Source organism: Choloepus didactylus, chromosome 22, assembly GCF_015220235.1.
Source record: "Choloepus didactylus isolate mChoDid1 chromosome 22, mChoDid1.pri, whole genome shotgun sequence".
In the NCBI taxonomy this organism is placed as follows: Eukaryota; Metazoa; Chordata; class Mammalia; order Pilosa; family Megalonychidae; genus Choloepus; species Choloepus didactylus.
In genome coordinates, this window is record NC_051328.1 from 18,066,733 (window position 1) to 18,091,044 (window position 24,312).

General features: G+C 37.3%; 1 pseudogene; it reads right to left on the reverse strand.

Annotated features, from left to right (window-relative positions):
- The window catches only part of LOC119518393, a 110,173-nt pseudogene extending 102,782 nt beyond the window's left edge, over positions 1-7,391 (reverse strand).
- Between the last annotated feature and the right edge of the window lie 16,921 nt (positions 7,392-24,312).

The following is a 24,312-nucleotide window of genomic DNA, read 5'->3' on the forward strand; positions in this document are numbered from 1 at the left end:
GTATTTTTTGCTTAAAATTGTTATAACGTGGCACTTGTTAAATGACAGGATTCTTTGGATAAGTAAGAAGAAACTGCTATGGGATCGTTAAACCTTTTGACAATATTTCCCACATGAGGAGCCACGGTGCTAGTTATTTCTGCAATTTAGAAAGTTAGTTAGTAGAAAACTACGGTTTTGTTATAATTAAACAAACAAGTGACACCTTAATACAGAAACAAATGTCTGTGTTATTCTCTATTCTCTCATGCCATTTTCTCCAATTTTTTTTTAAACAAACCTGTTGTCAGGTTTAAATTAGCTTTCTTGGTTGAAATCAGCAGTCCTAATTTGCAATTGAAATCCATCCAATTAAACAATAGATTGCCTGGAATTAATGGTAATTGAACAATCTAAATTAAATGGGAGAAATTGTGGACAAGTGAAGAGGAAAATAAACATGGCACAATTGAAGCTTGGAAAGCCATACACATTACCAAGACCATGCAGCCATGATTTTGGGGAGGTCATTTGCCTTCTCACACGTCTATAAAACCCCTGTGGGATCCCTCACTGACCTGAAAAATGAGTAGCTTGGTAGACATTGAGGCAACTAAAATTGAAGTAGCAACTAAGTCTCTACCTTTTCAATGGATTTACTTTCTCTTGGTTAACAGGACATGGCAAAATATCCCTATGCTGCCATCAACCACACAAATGTGACAAGAAAGGAATTTTCCACTGCATATATTGTAATATAACTCCATCAAAGGGTCTAAGTTTCCTTTCTCAGCAAGGATGTAATACCTGAGACTATGGAAAATGAATGCTGTGGTAAAGTGTATATTGATTTGTTGCCAGAAAGAGAGACAGAGTTGCAGAAATGCAATATTGTTTTTGCATAAGTACTCCAAGGTCTTTGCAGAGCTAACTCAGAAAAACTTGGCTTTTCATAAAAAAGCCTCTGAATGGCTAATAATAGGTGTTCCAAGCAAAGCAAGGCAGTCCATATACGAAGAGACTTAGCACTGAGAACGAGCAACGTCAAAACAGGCTTGCCTCCTATTCTGCTCTTGACCCTTCAAACTGACCTACTTATCTTTCAATCTAGTTGTTCTATTACTGCAATTGTTAAAAGCTAATTGCTGCTCTATGTAAAAGTTCAGGGAATCCCCAACTACCTATGTTTTTCCCCACCCTAATCCAGCTGTCTCATTTGCTTCTGATACCCTTGTTATGCCCGAATCTGAACTCTTGGCACAGTAAATACAGTATGCATTATGGCCAACTTACCTTGGCAACATCCCAGTAAAAGCTTAAACCTCTATCTTCTTTCAGATTGTCAGCTTTTCTTATCAATTCAGCTGTAACACTGCCACCCCCAGCCCACAACCTTTGCCTTTGGTGGAGACTTCACACACTAGATAACACACAGGACCTCATGACTGGGACAGTCTCTATCCTTTGTTGCAAGGTGGAAGATTTGAATGTGACTATGTTTTGACACTGTGCTACCACAGCAATCTTCTCTTTATTCCTTTCTAAAGGTATCACTTACTTTCAATATGTTGAAAATTCCCAAATAAATTTATCACTTATGGGTGCCCTCAAAATTCAAGTACTTAATTTGTTTCTTGAAAACTCTATGTTCAAAACTGAACTCAATCATCATCTACTCCAAATATGTTGCTTCCCCTCAAACCCATCTCAGCAAATAAACAACCTTATACATATCCAAGGCATAGATGTAGCTAATTTGTCCTTTTCTTCATCCTATATCCTAAGAAATTCAAAGGTATGTGGAATCTAGCTCCTAAATATCTCTTGAATCCATCAAATTCTCTCAAAATTCATGGTCATTTCATCAGTTTATACATCCAAAATTCCTTTCCTTGATTACTTCAGCAGTCTTCTAATTGATATTCTTCTCTCCATTCTTTTTCCATCCAATCTATTCTATCTATAACATCTAGGATTAACATTGTTAAATGTTTACTCAATACAGTCTCTCCCCTGAGTGAAATTCTTGATTTTACTTCCTTTTCTTTCATTACTCTTGATATAAGTCCAAATTTCTTGAGATTGTTCATACTTCCTCAGCAAAATCTAGTCCTTGTTTATTTCCCATAGCCATAATTTCACTGTTTCTTTTACACACTGTCTCCTGTCCTGCCTTGCACACACATATGCATACACATCCTATGATTCATATTTAATAACCTATTTTATTAGTGTATTCTCATTTCACATTTCATTTTCCTGCTTGTGTCACTCTATATATTAGTCTATGTGGCTGTCATAATAAACCATGAAAAAAATTTGGTAGCTGAAACAAGAATTTACTCTCTGGCAGTTCTGAAATTCAGAAGTTCAACAGCAGTTTCACTGGACAAAAATCAAGGTGTTGGTAGAGACATGCTCCCTTCTGAGGCTTTAGGGAAGCATCTGTTCCTTGCCTTTTCCATCTTGTGCTGCTGACATTTGCCATGACTGCTTGTGGCCATGTCACTCCAATCTCTGCCTCTATGTTCACATCACCTTCTTTTGGTCTGTATTTATACAATATCCCTCTCTCTTACACTGCCTCTCTCTTATAAAGACACTTGCTCTGGCATTCAGGGCCCACTCAGATAATCCATGATAACCTCCTTTTCTCAAATTTTAACTTAATATCACAACTGCATAAAGTTTACCACATAAGGTAACATTCACAGTTTCCAAGGCTTAGGACCTGATATCTTTGGATGGCCATTATTCATATTACTTCACTCTGTATCTTTTCTGACCTTATCTCCTTCTCCAGTGTTTCTCAACTGGGGGCCATTTTGTGCAACCCCCCCCCACCCCAGCCCCAGAATATTTGGCAATATATGGAGACAGTTTTGATTGTCAAACCCAGGGAGATACTACTGGCATGTAGCAGGTAGAAGCCAGCCAGGGTTACTGCTAAATATACCACCATGCAGGCAGCACCCACCCATCCCCTACCTTCCACATACACAATGAATTAGCTGATCCAGATGACAATAGTGCCAATTTCTAGAAGCCATACAGCTGATTCAAATCCTATTTTATTCTTAATTTATTCATCATTTCCTACTTCGATTTTTCTTTGTCTCACCAAGATCAACTTAAGTGTCCAGGTCAATACTTCTGCAGCATCTTGTGATTCTTCTGTAATATTATTTATAAAATTATATTTTGATTTCCCTTTTAAATGAATATTTCTCTAATGAGACTATTACCTCCAAACGGCTGTGTAAGTACATATACTGTTGCCTTTGATTTACCAGAATCCTGGCATAGAGTTGCTCAATACATATTTAAGTGAACAAGTGATGAATTCAGAAACAAAATACTGAATTTACAGGTGCAAAGATCAGAATTATGGGTTCCATTTTTCCCACATTTATTTGTACAGTTTAGACTTGAAGATATTGACCACATCCATGAGTGTGATGATTGACATTATGGATTTTCGAAATTCCCCATAGTCTCGGACACTTCAGTCTTCAAACAGTCAATCCTACTGATATTAAGTCTTTAATCCCATTTACCCTGATATTGTGTACATATAGCCAATACACCATCATACCAAGTGAATGGGTCTAATTTTAGATCTCCACTGACCGCTTGTGGTGATTTGGAGCTGTGCACCCCAGAAAAACATGCTCTTAAATTTAAGCCATTCCTATGAGTATGAATCTATTTTAAGCAGCACTTTGTGGTGAGGTTACTTCACTTAAGGTGTGGCCCATTCTATTACTGGAATTCTTTATAAGCAGAATGAAATTTAGACAGATAGAAAGCCATGGGAAGCTTGGTTTGTTACGTTATAGATTATGACATGTACTTTGTCTCAGGCTCCTCATCCATAAAATGATTTAAGGAACAAATTTTAAGGTCTCTTACTGCTCTTTTTAATGCATATAAGTATTGTACCACCTAGAGGCTAACCAAGAAATTGATTATGATGCACTCAAGCTGTATAATCATGGGGGATTTAGTACAGAGACTATTTCTGAAGTGTGGGTAGGTAGATTTGGGGAGAATCAGTGACGGAAAGTGAAGCACCTCTGGGTTAAGAATAGAGGCTACAGGAAACCAAAGAGGATGTGGAGGGAGTGGTTAGCAGAAACTGGAGAGCTAACTGCATGGAAAGAGATATCAGATGGAAGCTGTAGCCTCAAGGAAATGGAACAGCCAAGCGATGCTAAACCAGCAGGAAAGAACCAGGGAAATAAATACTTTGATCTCTCTCTCTCCTCCTGCCCTCTAACCTCCCACTTATGCTTCCCATTAGTCTAACTCTAACCTGATCAAAATTAAAGGGCGACGGAGTCCGCCAAGTTCAGCATTCAAGTCACAGAGCAAGGAGTAGGCAAATGGAAGATACCTAGCACAGATTTGACAGGAATCAGCCTTATGAAATTTAATAATATGAAGGAATTTGGAAAGAAAAAAAAGTCAGAAAAATGCTAATTATTTCTCATATGTTGCAGTGTTTTAACCACAAAACTAGTTAAAGGCTACTCCACCCGGATACAGATGGAATGGGTTTAATTGACAACTTCTCATTTTCTTTGCCAGAGCAAGTTCTGACATCAAAACTCCTGGTTACCCCTTTATCAGAGTCTCATTTATCAGATAAAGCAGTCTATCTAATCTGAGTCAGCTACAAATGGGTAAATCATTTGCTGGATTCACCTACAAGGGGTTTGTGTGACAACTTCTTCCCACTTGTAAATTTTCCAGGTAACGAATGTAAGATATTTCTGACATGAAAACATTATAGTCTGATTTATTCATTTTTTCAAGAATTTCAATAGAAGGTCTCAGTGACCTTTTACCAAAATTGTAGTCCTAAAATCATAGTTTCTATTCAATTGGACTACCCCCCTTGAAAGATATACCCTTAGAGGGCATATCACCTAATGAGTGACATCCAGAAATCCTAATAACTTTTTTTTTTTTTGTCATTAATTAGAAAAGACCCTAGAAGCCAATTTGGATTCACTCATTTTGTGATAAGTCTGAATTTGTTTCTGCTGTGGTCTTCTTTGAGGAAGTTGACAGTAATGTTTCATCTGAAATACAAAGGGATTAAATGCTAAAAGAAGCTGTATGTGCATTTCTCTGGGTAGGTAGAGGCACCAGGTACTATTTCCATGTAACAAGAAGGGTTTATGGCTCAGATGTTTGTCACTCAGTGAGAGTTAGTGACATTTCCATAGATCTATGTGATATACTCTTCCATGGGACAGTTCTGAATTTCATTTGCAGAGACATGAGTGGGCCTTTTCCCCATTTTTTTGGAAAGTCAGTACAGATTTTTACTTTTACTTAAAAGTTTTTTCAAAGGTACACATTGGGAATTAAACCATGCTTTTTCTTCTTTCTAGGGCCATGGTAAACATGTTTTCTGGTCAGTAATGTTAGACCAAACATTTTACTAAACTAAAGCCAGACAGATGACCATGAAAGCTGTTTGCTACCTGCTAGTAATGCTGAGATAGAGCAGTGAACACCAACTTGTAAGAGAGATTTGACATGAAGGAGTTGCAGAGCTTGCAGAGTCATGTTTTTTCACTAAACTCATGCCCACCCCAACAAAACACCTAACGAATTGATTCATACAGAAAGGATTTTAAGGAAACCAGCACAAACACACTTAACATTCTGTAAGTAAAAGATACCTCTTAGTCAATGTTCAGCACACAGCTCACATTCATCAGTGCCCAGTCAGTTAGGAACACCAATGTAGGAATGCCTTCACAGCACTAACACCTAAAAAGCACACAGCATATAATACTTTGATCTTTAAGAAGGTAATCATGGAAATTCCAAGATCAGATCCACTATGTTAGCTGGAGTATTCATCTATAAAAGTATTTTTTCAAAAATAATACTTAAAAGAGGCTTCTAGAAACACAGTGGCACTATATCAAGACCAGCAGAAGACAATGATAAACGGACTGGAAACAGAAGCTGAGTTTCACAGGCAGCTTTTAGGTAAACGGCATCTCTTTCAGTTGACTGCGATGGGCAAGACTAGTTACACTAGTAAGAGGTCCAGAAATCTCAAGACAGGGTCAGTGACAATTAGATAAAACACTCCCAAATAAAAAACTCACCCAGCTGGACCGCTGGGTCTGAAGCCTGAAACTAAGTTAAAGAGCTGATCATGCACAGAAGATTCGAACAAAGCCTGCTTTGGTATTGGGGACAGAGAGGGCTCGTGATAGTGGGTTACCCCACACTGTTGACATTCCGTTTATGCTGGGGAAAGGGCTTCTCACAGATGCACCTGAAAGAGGTGTCAACTCCAGGAGGGGCTCTAGGGTTACACAATACAAGAAGGTGACTCAGGAGAAACAGGTCCTGGGAGGGTCATGGAATTTTCTTTTTGACCCATCAATATTTAACATTAATGAAGAGCCACAAGATGTATTCTCCTGCGGACATTAGCCCAAGCCTCACTCACCCTACCGAGCTGGTGATGTCCAGCCCCGGCCCAGAGCCTGGAGGTGGAAGTAGGAGCTGGTGCCGCAGATTCTTCTGGGAAGCCAGTGTGGAAGATGATTTGCACAATGAAGCCACCACTAAATTACTGCTTAAGTTCAGTCCTCTGCCTTCGTTTTCTGTTCTGTAGTTCAGAAACATTTCTTTAAAAGCCAGAAAATCAGTAACGGGGAGCAGCATGTAGGCGCTTCATCCTTACGGTGCTGTAATGTTCTGAAAGCCGCCATGTGAAATCTAGGAATCCTCTCTGGCAGCTGTTCCTGAACACACTTGTCTACCCAGAAAATATATTCATTAAAAATGGGCGTGAAGATTATTTTATTCTCTTCCGTGTCTTCAAACTCTTGGTACTACTTGTCCATGAAATTTCTCTGAAATGACTAGAACTCATCATCTTTGATAGTGTCCTCTTAACATCCAACCTCAGCATCAAATTCTGCATCAGGGGCTAAAGAGTGGGGCGGCGCGATGCTCTCTTCCTCTAAGGCGTTCACTACCGCTGCCGCATCCACCCGCCCAGATGACCCGGCCCTTCGGTTTCCGACCCAGCCCGCTGCCCCAGCCTGGCCTCTGCTCTGCTCCGCTGAGCTGCAAACCACATAGCGAGCCCGTCGCGGGCCGAGAGAACGCCCCCCCGCGGGGCCGCCGCCCGCCCACGGCCCAGCCGAGTCTGCGCCTGCGCGCAAGGGCGGGCCTGAGGTTCTTCGTGAGCCGCCACGCGCGGGCCGGGCCTCCACCCCCGGCCAGGCCGCCGGGTGACCGCCGCCGCCGCTGCCTCTGTGAGTCCTGCCGTCGGTTCTTTCCCCATTATTTCCATATCTAAAAAGAACTTTCTTGGCTGCTTCTTTGCTGGATTTCCAAAATACTGCTTTCAGGCCCAATGTTTGCATACATGTATTTCTCCAAATGGGTGCCTACTTAGCATTTGGCTCGAGGTTTGATACAATTAGCATTTGAGACTAATTGCCCCCATGTTAATTCCATCGGTACTCTCCTAAATCCCATAAGATATTTTTCTCATGGGAAATATGAATCTCACTCTCACCATAAAATAATCTAAACCAGAAATAAACAATTTCCTGTTATTCTATCCTCTATCCATCCATTTATCTATCTGAATCTATACCTGTATCTCTGTCTATACTTACATCTGAGTGTATATAAACTTTTATGATGAACTTTCCATGATTTTGTGAAGGGCATGCATTTTAAATGAAAAGAGTTAAGGACATGCAGTGTAAAAATCAAAAAAAATTATTTAAGAAAATTTTTAGGAAGACAATAGGTTAAGAATCATTTGTGCTTCTGCTTCTGACCAAGGAGGAATAACCGGGGCTGCAATTATACTGTCATGGCCCAAGGGGCTTTTGCAGCTGAAGGACTAAAGAAGGTACATGGCAGGTTCTGAGACATGAGCTTTTATTCAGGGCTTACTGACAGGGTGGGAAGTCAGTCATGATGCCCTGAATTCAGGGGCTGCCCTGAATGGTAGCGGGTTCAGAGCTCAACTGAAGACACTTTGCAAAAGCAGGGGGTGCCAGAGGGTTAGGGCAAAGACATTCCAATGAGTATGAGGGCATAAGCGTGGAACAGAGGTCTTGTGACATAGTGAAGGATCAATTTAGTTAACAGGGAAGAGGGGAGGATTATAGGTTATCGTGTAGATACTAGTATCTTGGAGTTTCAGGAAGGAGGTACGCTATAGATTACATTTAGCACCGGAGGCCTGATCCTACAAGGAGAGTAGGTCAAACCTTAACAGACCCAGGTCATGCAAGCTGCTGTTTGCATAGGCCTCAAGGCCCTTGGGGAAGGCCCTGGGCCCTGGGCTTCCACATCTACCATGTGAAGTAAGTTCACAAACAAAAAAACATTGGTAAATGTTTGTGAAATTTTTTTTTAAAACACTGGGCATTGGGCAATGATACAAAATAAATCCTGAGAGACCAGGTGGTGGTGGTGGTGGTGGTGGTGGTGGTGGTGGTGGTGATGGTGGTGGTGGCGGTTAAAAACCAAACATGACAACCACGAAGTAAAATGGTAATTCTAGTTTCAACTTTCTGAGGAATTGTCAAGCTAATTTCTAGCATATCTGTACCATTTTGCAATGCCACTTGCAATGTAAAAGGGTTTCTATTCTTGCCAACACCTATTATTATTATTATTTTTAATATTAGCCATCCTAGTGGGTGTGGAGTGGCATCTCACTGTGGTTTTGAATTGCATTTTCCTCATGACCCATGGTGTTGAATATCTTTCCATGTGCTTATTGACCATTTATATATCTTCTTTGAAGAAATGTCTATTCACATCCTTTGCCCATTTTTTAACTGGATTATTTGTCCTTTTGTTATTATAACCAAAATTTGAAAGCAGGGATTCAAACAGTTATTTGTAGACCAATGTTGATAACAACCTTATTCAAAATAGCCAAAAGGTGAAAGCAACCCAAGTGTCCATTAACAGATGAATGGGTAAACAAAATGTAGTATATACACACAATGAAATAGTATTCAGCTGTAAAAAGGAATGAAGTTCAAATGCACACTATAATATGGATGAACGTTGAAGATAATCACATTGAATGAAACAAGCCAGACACTTTTGTATATTGATATTTTTTATATGGAATACCCAGAAGAAGCAAATTATCATAGATATATATAGTAGATTATATAGTAGATTATTGGTTACCAGGAGCTGGTGTGGAAGGGAAGAGGGTCTTGTTACTTAATGGGTACAGAGTTTCTGTTTGACAAAGTTGGGGTAATGGATATTGGTGATTGTAGCACAATACTGTGAAGGTAATTAATACAACTGAATTGTACATTTTGAAGTGGTCAATTGGAAATTTTTGTGATATATATTATATATATATATATATATAATAAAAAGTTTTAAAAATGGGCAAGAAAACAAACAAAATTAAGGTGAGCCCTATAATTGCCACAGCTACTGCCTTGAGAGAGACTCCAAGACACAGAGTAGGAAGGAACTAAGGAGGAATGAAGCAGAATTTTAGAGTGATGGAGATGGAGTTGATTATTTGGGGAGACGAAGGCAGCTAGAGTTCACAAGACAGAGTACTGTAGAGGAAGAAGCTGCATAGAGAGAGAGCTCCAGAGATCTCTGTAAGATCCCATTTGAGTATTTAGGAGATTGTTGTTCAGCATATGAGTGTGAGCAATCAGTTGAAGGTTAGGGAAAGAAAGGCCTGAAAGGATCACAGAGAATATTACATGGGGCTCATACAAAATCATTAATTATGCCTGTTCTCACCAGCCACATTAGAACACCTCATAATTCTCAGGGCAATAGATCGTATACTTAGAAGAGTCTTGCCTCACTATTGAGGAAAAATTATACCCAGACTAAATATAACTGTGATCTTGCCTAACTAATTTTAAAAGCAAGGCCCAAAATGATAAAGCTTAATTCAGAGCAAAGCTCAAGAATATTTATAGGAATACAAAAATATCTAGCAAACAACAAGGTAAAATTCACAATATCTGGCATGAGTCAAAATATGTCAGGCAAACAAAAAAACAGAAAAATTGTGACTCACAATGAATAGAAAAATCAGTCATTTGAAACCAATGCAGAACTGACAAAGATGTAAGAATTCTCAAACAAGGACAATGCTACAGTTATTATAACCATATTCCATGTTGAAATGCTAAAGACAATATTCAATATGGTGAACAGAAATATGGACATACAAAATCAGCCAAAATTTGACTTCTAGAGATGAAAACTACAATGTCTGAGATTAAAAAAAAAAAACAAAAAAATACACCAAGGATGGGGCAAGATGGTGGCATGGAGAGGTGTGGAATTTAGTAAGTCCCCTGGAACAACTAGTAAACAACCAGGAACAGCTAGTAAATAATCTGGAACAACTGCTGGGGAACAACAGTGACTGTCCACACATCATACACCAACCTGGATTGGGTGGAATGGCTGAGATCACAGCATAAAATCTCTAAGTAAAAACTGTGGAAACATGCCGGAAGCCCCCTGCCCTCCATGGCAGACTGAGCTGCAAAACCTTGCTGGGGGAGAAAGCAGCATTCCCAGAGAGAGTGAATATAGCTCAGCCCAGCTCCAACTGGGGTTTTAATTAAGAGATGTGGATACTGAATACAAGCTACAAACATAGACAAACCCCTAACAAGCAGAAAAGTACCCTGAGGTCTCTCCCAGTCAGAAAGATACCCTAAGGTTGCTCCCAGTGAAAAGGAGTTGGGGCTGATGGAAAAAAAAAAAAATTAATTAAAAAAAAGAAGGAAAAATACAGAGGCTTTTACAGACAACTGAACTTAAAGAGCTAGAAAACAACTGTGCCATGGGAAAGGGAGCCCAGAAGACCAGGTAAACTCTCTGACTGATGGGTGAACTGGAGGGCCATGGACTGGCTCTGAAAAGGGGCTTTCTTTCCCTTTTTCTCCCTCTCATCCTGAGAGGCTCAGGGGAGAGGACCTCAGTCATTGTCAGTTCACAGCATTCTGACCCAGATAGGGGTGGAGTTGAGAGAGTCAGAGAGACAAAGGAGCTATTCAAATGCAGAAGGTAACTCCCTATGGGGTGTATCTTCCCTAAGAGGAAGGAGGGGGGGCAGATGTAGTGCTGGCCTTCCCTTTGGAACTCAGACCCCAGGGTCTGGGGAAAACAGTCAAAACAGAAGCAACTTAAACTGAGAACTAAAGGGGCCACACCTCTTTACACCTGTGGGGAGCAACAGGTTGACAGGCACCACCTGCTGGGCAGGTTGGGAAAAGCACAACTGCTAGAGACCTCACAGGGAAGTCTGACAGTTTTCTAAGTTACACCCTCAGGGAAACTTGAAACTGAATATAACCCCATTCTGAGACCTGAACCCGTTCTGGCCTGGGAAAATCTGATTGGAGTAACTAAGGAAACCAGATGCCTAGAAAACAGAAAACTACAAATTATACTAGGAAAAATGAAGATATGGCCCACTCAAAGGAACAAACCTACACCTCAATTAAGATACAGTTGAGATATTGTTTCACTTTAATGAAATAATAAAGATTTTCAAAGAAACATGCTAAACCAACTCAATGAGTTCAGGGAAGATATGGCAAAGGGATGAAGGATACAAACAAAACACTGGGCAAACATAAGATAGAAAATGAAAGTTTGAGAAAACAACTGGCAGAATCTATGGAAATGAAAGGCACAACATAAGAGATGAAAAACACAATGGAGACATACAACAGCAGATTTCAAGAGGCAGAAGAAAACACTCAGGAACTGGAGAACAAGACACCTGAAATCCTACACATGAAAGGATAGGGAAAGAATGGAAAAATATGAGCAATGTTTCAGGGAACTGAATGACAACATGAAGTGCATAAATGTACATATCATGGGTATCCCAGAAGGAGAAGAGAAGGGGAAAATGGGCAGAAGCAATTATAGAGGAAATAATCAGTGAAAATTTCCCATCTTTTTTGAATGACATAAAATTACAGATCCAAGAGCCATAGCGTATCCCAAACAAAATAGATTTGAATAGACCTATGACAAAACACTTAATAATCAGATTGTCAAACATGAAAGACAAAGAGAGAATCCTGAAAGCAGCAAGAGAAAAGCGATCCATCACATACAGAGGAAGCTTGATAAGACTTTGTGTGGATTTCTCAGTAGAAACCATGGAGGCAAGAAGGAAGTGGTGTGATAATATTTAAGATACTGGAAGAGGAAAACCACCAACCAAGAATCCTATATCCAGCAAAACTGTCCTTCATATATGAGGGAGAGTTCAAAATATTCTCTGACAAACAGACAATGAGAGAGTTTGTGATGTATAACTCAGTGAAACCTAGAGTGCTCAACAATTGTGATAAAATGTAAAAATATGTTTTTACATGAGGGAGAACAAATGAATGCTAACCTTGCAAGGTATTAAAAATGGGGTGGTTATGGGGAAAAAATGCAATCAATGCAAACTGGAGACTATAGTTACCAGAAACATTGTGTAATGCTTCCTATAATGTAAGAAAGGCAATATACCAAAGCTAAATGCCTATAAGTGGGGGACATAAGGGAGGGATATGGTACTCTTGGTATTGGTGATGTTGTCTGACTCTTCTATGGTACTTTAGTTTAATTCTATCTTTCCTTTCGTTGCCTTTTAGCTGTCATTTTTCCTTTCTTTTTTCTTTTTCTTAGTCTCTCTACCTTCTTTGACTCTTCCTCCGTCTTTGTGGGAGAAATGGAGATGTCCTTATATAGATAGTGGTGATGGTGGTGAATGCATAAATACATGAATATACAGGGAAACATCAGTTGTTTACTTAGGATGGAATGTATGGTGGGTGAACAAAACCGTCTTTAAAAAAAAAAAACAAGTGGATGAATAAACCTTGAGGGCACTATATTGAGTGAAATAAGTCAGACATATAAGGACAAATATTGTATACTCTCACTGAAATGAACTAATTATAATATGCAAACTCATAGACATGAAATATAAGTTAACAGGATATAGAATGAGGCTAAAGAATGGGGAGCAGTTGCTTATTATGAGCAGAATGTTTAACTAGGTTGAATTGAAGTGTTTGGAAATGGACACAAGTGACAGTAGCATGTTATTATGAGAATAACTAACAGTGCTGAATGGTGTGTGAATGTGGTGGAAAGGGGAAGCTTCAAGTCACATATGTCACCACAGAGAAAGTTGGAGGTTAAAATATGGGAATGTATAAAACAGTGAATCTTGTGGTGGACAATCTCTGTGATTAATTGTACAAATATTAGAAATCCCTTTCATGAACTAGAACAAATGTATGACACTATAACTAGAAGTTAGTAATAGAGGGATAGACAGGAAAAAATATACCTATTGCAAACTATGTTCTACAGTTAGTATTTTAACATTCTTTCATCAGCAGGAACAAATATACTATACCAATACTATGAGTCAATAATGGAGGGGGTGTGGTTAGGGGTATGGGAGGATTTGTGTTTTCTTTTTTTGTCTTTATTTATTTTCTGGAGCATGAAAATATCCTAAAAATTGAAAAACAAAATTATTGTGGTGATGGAGTCACAACTGTTATGATGGTCCCATGGGCACTTGATTGTGCACTTTGGATCTTTGGATGATTGTATGGTATGTGAACAATCTCAATAAAATTGAATTTAAGAAATACACCAAATGGGAATAACTGCAGATTGGATATTTCAGAAGAAAAGATTAATGAACTTTAAGACATAGAAAAAAGTACCCAAAATGAAATGCCAAGACAAAAGGATTCCAAAAAAAGGTAGAATGATTTCAGGTGGCCTAATATAAAGTGTAATTAAAGTTCCTGAAGGAAAAGAGAGATGGGAGAGAGAGAAAAAAATATATTTAAATAAATAATGGCTGAAACTCTTTATATGAAAGTGGTTAAAATGAGAAATGCAATGTTATATATATGTTACCACAATACAAATTTTACAGAAAATAACTAATACCTAAAATATTTCCACATTGTTGAAAACTATAAACCCAAGGATATCAACAGACCCCAAGTACAATAAAACATGGTGAAAACTACACTAAGGCACAATGTAATAGAATTGCTCAAGATCACCGATAATGAGAAAAATTTTAAAGCATCCAGATAAAAAAGGAATATTATGGAGAAACAAAGATAATGACAGCAACAGATTTTTCTATGGGGAAAAAAATGCACATGATAAGAATTATGAGACACACCATTAAAATATTAAAAGATACAACTTGTCAAACTAAGATTCCATACCTACAGAAATATCTCAGAAACAAAGGTGAACAACCTGAATTGGGAGGAATGCCCGAGATCGCAGCATAAAATCTATAACTAAAAGCTGTGGATCCAAGCCGGGAGCCCCCTCCCCCTAGAGAGCAGCACTCTCCCAGCAAGTGAATGTAGCTCAGCTGAGCTCCAACAGGGGTTTAAATCAACAAGTGTGGACTACTCAGTACAAGCTATGAATCCCCAACAAGCAGACAGAGGCTTTTGGTGATGACTGACCTTGGAGAGCTGGATCGTGGCTGCAGACTGGCCCTGAAGAGGGCTTTCTGTCCCTTTTTCAGCTCAGTGGAGAAAGCCTCAGCCATTTTCAGTTCCCAGCACTCTGACCTAAATAAGGGTGGAGATAACACAGAGTCTATTCAAATGCTAATGACCTCTCCCTAGGGGAGGTATCTTTCCTGAGATGAAAGAGGTGGGGCCCAGCTCTACTACACACCCTCCATTCAGAACCAGACCCCAGAGCCTGGGAGAAAACAGCCACGGGCCACATCTCCTTACACCAGTCTGGAGCTACAGGCTTACTGGCACCACCTGCTGGGCAGAAAAGCACAGTGACTTGAGGCCTCATAGGGTGCACCAATCTTCTAAGACACACCCTCAGGAAAACCTGATGCTATTGCCTTCTTCTAAGACCTAAGCCAGTTCTGGTGTGGGAAAACCTGATTGCTGTAACCAAGGAAACCAGATAACTAGACAACAGAAAACTACAATCTACACTAAGAAAAACAAAATTATGGCCCAGTCAAAGGAACAAACTTATACTCCAACTGAGATACAGGAATTTAAACAGCTAATACTAAATCAATTCAAAAAGTTTAGGGAAGATATGGCAAAATAGATGAGGCATATAATGAAAACACTGGGTGTACATAAGGCAGAAATTGAAAGTTTGAAAAAACAGCTGGCAGAATCTATGGAAATGAAAGGCACAACACAAGAGATGAAAGACACAGTGGAAACATACAACAGCAGATCTCAAGAGGCAGAAGACAGCACTCAGGAACTGAAGAACAAGGCACCTGAAAGCCTACATACGAAAGAACAGGTAGAGAAAAGAATAGAAAAATATGAGCAATGTCTCCAGGAACTTAATGATAAAATGAAAAGCAGGAATGTACATGTTATTGGTATCCCAGAAGTAGAAGAGAAGGGAAAAGGGGCAGAAGCAATAATAGAGGAAATAATGAATGAAAATTTCCCATCTCTTATGAAAGACATAAAATTACAGATCCAAGAAGCACAGCATACCCCAAACAGAATACTTCTGAATAGGCCTACATCAAGAAACTTAATAATCAGATTATCAAACGTCAAAGATAAAGAGAGAATCTTGAAAGCAGCAAGAGAAAAGTGACTCATCACATACAAAAGAAGCTTGGTAAGACTATGTCTGGATTTGTCAATAGAAACCATGGAGGCAAGAAGGAAGTGGGGTGATAGATTTAAGATACTGAAAGAGAAAAACCACCAACCAAGAATCCTAAATCTGGCAAAACTGTCCTTCAAACATGAGGAGGAGCTTAAAATATTCTCTGACAAACAGACAATGACAGAGTTTGTGAACAAGATGCCTGCTTTACAGTAAACACTAAAGGAAGCACTGCAGACAGAAAGGAAAAGACAGGAGTGAGAGGTTTGGAAAACAATTTTGTGAGATAGAAGTACTTGGAACAAAGATGACTGTAAGCATGATTCAAAGAGGAAGGTTAGGACCATGTGGGACACCAGAAAAAAGAGGAAAGATAAAGACTGGGACTGTATAACTCAGTGAAACCTAGGGTGCTCAACGATTATAATAAAAGGTACAAATATGTTTTTACATGAGGTATAACAAATGAATGTCAGCATTGCAAGGTGTTAAAAATAGGGTGGGATTGGGGGGAAAATACAATCAATTGAAACTGGAGGCTAGTTAACAGAAACAGTGTAATATGCTTCCTTTAGTATAACAAAGGCAATATCCCAAGGCTAAATGCAGATAAGAGGGAGGCATAGGGGAAGGGTATGTGACCCCTGGCATTGGTGATGTTGTCTGTCTCTTTATTCTACTTTAGTTTAATGCTGTCTTTCCTTTTGTTGCTTTCTAGCTGTCATGTTTTGTATTTTGTCTCTCTTTTTCTTTTGTCCCTCTACCTTCTTTGACTCTTCCTCCTCCTTTATGGTAGAAATGAAGATTCCTCGTATAGATAGTGGCGATGGTGCTGAATACCATCAATTGAATACCATCAATTGTTTACTTAGGACAGAATGTATGGTGTGTGAACAAAACTGTCTTAAAAATGTGTTGATGAAGAACCCTTGAGGGCACTATATTGAGTGAAATCAGACAGACACACAAGGACAAATATTGCAGTGTCTCACTGATTTGAACTAATTAAATATGTAAACCAATGGACATGAAATATATTACCAGGATATAGAAGGAAGCTAAAGAATGGGGTGTGGTTGCTTATTATGAGCAGAATGTTCAATTAGGGTGAACTTAAACATTTGGAAATGGACAGAGGTGATGGCAGCACATTGTGAGAATAACTAACAGTGCTGAATGGTGTGTGAAGGTGGTGGAAAGGGTAAGCTCAGAGTCACGTATGTCAACAGAAGGAAAGTTGGAGGTTAAAAGATGGGAATGTATAAAACAGTGAATCTTGTGGTGGACAATGTCTGTGATTAACTGTACAAATATTAGAAATCTGTCTAATGAACTAGAACAAATGTATGACACTATAACTAGAAGTTAATAATAGAGGGGCATATAGGAAAAAATGTATGTACCTATTACAAACTTATACTACAGGTAGTAGTATTTTAACATTCTTTCATCAACAATAGCAAATGTACTGTAACAAAACTATGAATCGATAATGGAGGGGAGTGGTTAAGGGTTTGAAAGGATTTGAGTTTCTTTTCTTTCTTTTTTTTTTTGGTCTTTATTTCTTTTCTGGAGTAATGAAAATGTTCTAAAAATTGAAAAAAAATTAATTGTAATGGATTCACAACTGCATGATGATATCATGAGCAATTGATTGTACACTTTGGATCTTTGAATACTTGTATGGTTTGTGAACAATCTCAATTAAAAAAAAATTGAAAAAAAAAACAAAGGTGAAATAAAGAATTTTTTGACATATAAAAATGATATTCAAAAATGATTTATAACCAACAGATCTACATTCCAAGAATTTTAGAAGAATATCCCCCAGGCATAAAGACAATGATACCACATGGAAATATTCATCTATACAAAGAATGAAGATCATTATAAATGAAAAGACATTAGTAAATGTGTAAGATTTTTTATTAAGTATTTAAAAGATAATTTCTTAAATAAATATAACAAAAAAAATAATAAATGTTTCTGTAGAAATAAAGTACACAACAACAATGCCACAAAGTCCAGGAAAGAAGTAATGGAAGTAAATTATTATTAAGTTCTAATAGCATAAAAGGAATAGAAAATATGACTCGAAAGTAGTGATAAGTTAAAATATGTGATAAAACCAAAGCAACCACAAAACAAAGAGTTATAGCCAATAAGACAATAAAAGAAATAAAAGACTTACACAATATTCTAAATTAATCCAGTGAAAGTATAAAAGGAGGAAAAGAGAAAATATTAAACAAATAGAAAACAGCAAATTGATGGTTTAAACATAATTTTATTAACAGCTACATTAAGTGTAAATTGTCTAAACACCCCAATTAGAAGGAAGAGATGGTCAGTTTGGATAGCAAAAGCAAGACCAAACTCCACGCTGCCTAAAAGAAACCCCAAAATACATAAAGACACAAATATGTTAAAAAAAAATGAAAATATATTTTATTCTAATATGAATCAAAAAAAGCTCAAGTGATTATATTAATATCAGACAGAGTACATTTTAGAACAGAAAATATTACCAGGATAAATAAGGTCAATTCATAATGATAAGAATCTAAATTAATAAAAAGTAGATAACGATCTACCCTAAATGTTTATGCAGCTAATAATAGAGCTTCAAAAACATGAAACAAAATCTGATAGAACCACAAGAAGAAATTAACAATTCTACATCTAAAGTCTGTGATTTCAACATCCTTCTCTTTGATTAATAGAAAAAAAATAGAAAGGAAATCCGAAATCCTTATAGAAGACTTGAACATAATCAAAACAAATTTACAAAATTCATATTTACAGAACATTCCACCTAAAAACAGTAGAATACATATTACAAATGCACAGAGAATATTTCTCAAAATGGATCTGTGAGATGCCAATAAAGAAGTACTTAGAAGAGTTTCTAGCACCAAACAGCAGGAATGTAAAATGGTGCAACAACTTTAAGCATTCTCAAAATTTGGGCATTCCCCAAAGGTTAAACATTCTCCTACTATATGATCCAATTAGTGCATTCGTAGGTATTTACCTCAAAGAAATAAAACATATGTTGATACAAAGACTTGCAAATGAATGTTCATGGCAGTTTTATTAGAATTAGTCTTATTAGAACTAGAAACAACCAAAATATGCAACGTAGCCCAGAACTAGAAACAACCAAAATATACAACAATATGTGAATTGATAAACAATTATGGTATATTCTTACAATGGTCATTATTTTAAAACAAGGATGGATAATAAATATGTACAACAACATGGATTAAATTCAAAATAATTATGCTGAATGAAAGATAAACAAAAACAATGCATACAATATAAATGATAGAAAAGTGATTACAAATTGGCATAAGGAAACTGGAGGTGGTATAAATGTTCATTGTCTTGATTATGGTGTTGATTTCATGAGTGTCAAAGCTTTTCAAATTATGCCCTTTAAATATGTATAGTTTTAATGTATATAATTTATAACTTAGTAAAGGTGTTAAAATAACACCTTTGTATTCACCTTTGCATCTCTAACCTCATAAAGGTAAAATCAAATGAGGTAACAGGAATAGTGGAAACAGTGTGGGCTTAAGAATTAGACTTGACTTCGAATCTCTAAATTCATTTAATTACTTGTGTAATCCTGGGCAAGTCACTCATCTGTCTGAGCTCTTAAGATATTTCAAGTATACTGTCCTGTAAAATGCTTTATCTTCCACATGAAGAAAATAATGTTAAGGAGTCCAATATTTTATCCATTGTTTCTAAACTTTAAAATAGTTTTTAAACTTCTACATGTCTTCATTGACTATTAGGTATGATTGTGTCAAATATTAAATGGGAGTAATTTGGTCATCATTTTTGCTGACACAAATGCTATTATCTAATTCCCTGTCAAAATATAATAATCTTTATTAGTAACAAATTACTCATTAAGGCTCATGTTCCCTAACCATTATCAAGGACTGGGGGTTGTTGATTGAGGAAAGTTTAGAACCAAGAAAATTCCTACTACCAATGTAAGGCAGCTTGAGAGGCTTCTTTAACTGGTCCTCACCCTAATTTCAGTTTGTTACTGTATCGATTCCAACACAACTTTAGTAGAAATCTTGCTTAGGATTTGGGATGGAAATCTTACATAGGATTTTCTTTAAAGCACAAAAAACTGTCTGCCCCAGTCAAGTCAGCTCCATGCATACATTATCATTATTCTTTTCTGGTAGACCCAGTAGGCTACCCTGAATCTGTCTCTTTTTTCTTAGAGGGGTATGTGTGTGTGTATGTGTGTGTGTGTGTGTGTGTGTATTAGTGATACAACTGTAATCTGAAAAGGGACTTAGTGAGACTTACGAAAAGTAATTCATTTGCAGTGATGAAAGGATGCCTTTCTTAGAGTTTATAGCAAAGCACTTTGAAATATTAAGTGCATTGTTAGAGGGCACATAAACAAAATTAAAACACAGACATAAAACAGATTATGCCAGTGGGCTAAATGGAATGAAAATAGAAAAAAAAAAAGATATCTTAAAATTTGAAATGTGCTGTGCTATGTATATCACATGGTACTAAGATAATTAGAATTGCATATTACACTGGAGGTATCTGTTTCCTATAAAACTGTCTGCAATAGATCATTCCAAAACATTACGAACCATATATTTCCATTCCAAATATGCCTATCTATTAAGCCCACAAGTAATGAAATTGAAAATCTACACATGAGGAAAACTTTTAATTATACAGAGTAATACAAACTCTAAACCCCAGAATGGATTTTTAAAAATCCATTTAGGTGTAATGTGTGCTACCTTTTTAAAGTGAAAACTGAGGTGGTATGTTTTCCTGGGAGAGTTCTTCTCTCAGGGATTTGGTGTTAATCATGTTTCAGTTTTTCTCTCTTTTGTTGGAAAGAATCCCCATAAAGTTGTCTATAGGATATTTAAAATTCTACCCTGTTTTCTGGTTATGAAGTAGAAGTACTTTGGAGTGGAAATCATATATTAGTTTCCCATTTTATTGCTGATGCAATATCTACCTTCTTCCAAAGAAGGTTGGTGGTTGTTTGTTGCAAATTGTCTCTAGTAAATAGAAAATACGAAAATACATTGGAGGAATTAAACAGGGCTCTTAACAAATTGAGAAAAATATATGCAATGTGAATTCTATATATAAGAGAATCTTTGTGTAGATATTGTTAACAACATAATATATACATATTCATTAAAAACCAGACATTTATAATTAAACATGTTCTTACCAGCAATATTTGCATCAGAGAAACAGTTCTGTATGCCCATCCTACTGCTCTTAATACCTGGAAACTTTCTTTTCACTTGAACCCAAGTTTAAAATTATATAGGTGCTAAAACATATAAATATATGTAATGTATAACAAGTTAAAACATATATAAGTTAATAAATGTGTGTGTGTGTGTGTGTGTGTATATATACACACACACACACATACGTGTAATATGGGAAAAAGGAAATAGGTACATCTATTTAACAAAAAGGTTTTTTAACAAATGCCTCAAGTGTACAATTTATGTCAAAAATGTTTGAAGCTTGATGGGTAGATGTGAATTATGACAACTGAGGAGCAGAAATTCTGAGACTTTGGATGAATAAAAGTAAATTCTAGAATATTGTAATACCCATTTGATAATGTTTTTATTAAATATATGAAATCTAGGGGTGTCGCTGGGCCATGGAAGAAGAAATATTCTTTTATTTGGAAACTGAATTCCATACTACAGAATAAAAGGACAGTGATGTCAAAAAAAAAAAAGCAGGTGGGCTCACAAATATGCAATACTACTCTTTAATATTTAGTCATCTCTTCATAGGGCATTTATTTAGCTGAAGATACAGTAAAGGAGGGAAGATGAGTTGCAAGTTGCACACAGAATGATTGTGACTGAAGGTGCTTTGATAAGAGCCATATTTACTTGTTAGCCTCAGTGGAATCTGCACCATAAAATTGAGGGCTGATATGCCCTCAGGTCAAGGGACAGAGCCAACATGGTGAAAACATTTGAGACAATAATGGCTAAATAAATTATGATGCATTAACTGACTGAAATATAACCCAATATAATATTTATGAATTGTGTAAACTCACATGGAATTATTATAATTTTTAAAGTAAAATCCAAGAAGTAAAATTTTATATTCCAAGTGTTCACAATTGTATAAACATGTGTAAAATACTGAAAGAGAACACATCAAACTGGTAACGTTCTTGGGATGATGTTTTTTCCTTCTTTTAACTCCTCTGTTTTTTTTTGTTGTTGTTGTTTTTCACAAATTTTATATCATGGTCGCTTATTTTTGCCATGAGGTAATATAAACTATTTTAAAATACGTATGCAAGTATAAAAATAAGGAGTGTATATGTTTCTTCAGTAAATATCTAGTGAGTATTCAAAATATTTGATGTAATGTTTGTACTGTGTAGGAGTAAGCATCCGTGTAAAGAAAAGAAAATGATCACATAAATAGCCATGATACAAGGAATAAAATGATCCATGGCATAAGTAGGTTGGAGGCAGTGATGACAATAAAGAAGCAGAAAGTCCATTGGGTGAGATGTGGACTTGTAATCATGGAGATGGAAAACTTATCTAGGAAAAAGGCAGCAGGAACAAAAGAATGAGGAAAAGAAAATAGCAGGCAATGTTTCTGTTGATGACCAAGGAGAATAATGACAATAAACGTGAAACTGTGTGGTGAGGTTCACCTTCAGAGAGCTTTAGAGAAACACATACAATGGTTCAGTCCTTCTCGGAAGACATGGGAGCCTTGAAAAGTTCATGTGTCCCATGATAGCCATGGGTTGGGATCAGACTCAGTGAAGTTCATTCACGTTGACTGACACATGCCTTCTGTCCAAATTGCTGGGCCAGGCACTTCGTACACAGTGGAAGACATGATTTCGTGATTACACCACACAACCAATTATTGACAGAACCAACGGTTTTAAACATCTTCTATGAATTTGCTATTGCACTAGATTATTTAATTTTACTGCTCATGAGATCAATTCTGCAGGTAGGTACATTATCCTTCCTTTTATAAAGATGTTTCCAGTCTTAGTCACTCACTTGTAAGAAACAGAGTACTCCTGGTACTCTTCTCTGCTAATACAGTTGCATTTTTTTTTATCTTCATTTTATTGAGATATATTCACATACCACGCAGTCATACAAAACAAATCGTACATTCGATTGTTCACAGTACCATTACATAGTTGTACATTCATCACCTAAATCAATCCGTGACACCTTCATTAGCATACACACAAAAATAACAAGAATAATAATTAGAGTGAAAAAGAGCAATTGAAGTAAAAAAGAACACTGGGTACCTTTGTCTGTTTGTTTCCTTCCCCTATTTTTCTACTCATCCATCCATGAACTAGACAAAGTGGAGTGTGGTCCTTATGGCTTTCCCAATCCCATTGTCACCCCTCATAAGCTACATTTTTATACAACTGTCTTCGAGATTCATGGGTTCTGGGTTGTAGTTTGATAGTTTCAGGTATCCACCACCAGCTACCCCAATTCTTTAGAACCTGAAAAGGGTTGTCTAAAGTGTGTGTAAGAGTGCCCACCAGAGTGACCTCTCGGCTCCTTTTGGAATCTCTCTGCTACTGAAGCTTATTTCATTTCCTTTCACATCCCCCTTTTGGTCAAGAAGATGTTCTCCGTCCCACGATGCCAGGTCTACATTCCTCCCCGGGAGTCATATTCCACATTGCCAGGGAGATTCACTCCCCTGGGTGTCCGATCCCACGTAGGGGGGAGGGAAGTGATTTCACCTTTCAAGTTGGCTTAGCCAGAGAGAGAGGGCCACATCTGAGCAACAAAGAGGCATTCGGGAAGAGGCTCTTAGGCACAACCATAGGGAGGCCTAGCCTCTCCTTTGCAGCAACCGTCTTCCCAAGGGTAAAACCTATGGTAGAGGGCTCAACCCATCAAACCACCAGTCCCCTATGTCTGTGGCCACGTTAGCAACCATCGAGGTGGGGTAGCCCAATACCCCTGCATTCTCCACAGGCTCCTCAAGGGGGCACTACATCTTTTTTTCCTTGTTTTTCTTTTTTTTTTTTAACTTTCCCTTCTTTTTTAAATCAACTGTATGAAAAAATAGTTAAAAAGAAAACAAACATACAATAGAAGAACATTTCAAAGAGACCATAACAAGGGAGTAAGAAAAAGACAACTAACCTAAGATAACTACTTAACTTCCAACATGTTCCTACTTTACCCCAAGAAAGTTACCTAATATAGCAACATTTCTGTGAACTTGTTCCTACTATATCCATCAGAAATTAACAGACCATAGTCATTCCTGGGCATCCCCAGAACGTTAAATAGCTTCTCTGTTCTCCTTGGATTATTGTTCCCCCTTCCTTAATTGCTCTCTATTGCTAGTTCCCCTACATTCTACATTATAAACCATTTGTTTTACATTTTTCAAAGTTCACATTAGTAGTAGCATATAATATTTCTCTTTTTGTGCCTGGCTTATTTCGCTCAGCATTATGTCTTCAAGGTTCATCCATGTTGTCATATATTTCACGAGATCGTTCCTTCTTACTGCCACGTAGTATTCCATCGTGTGTATGTACCACAT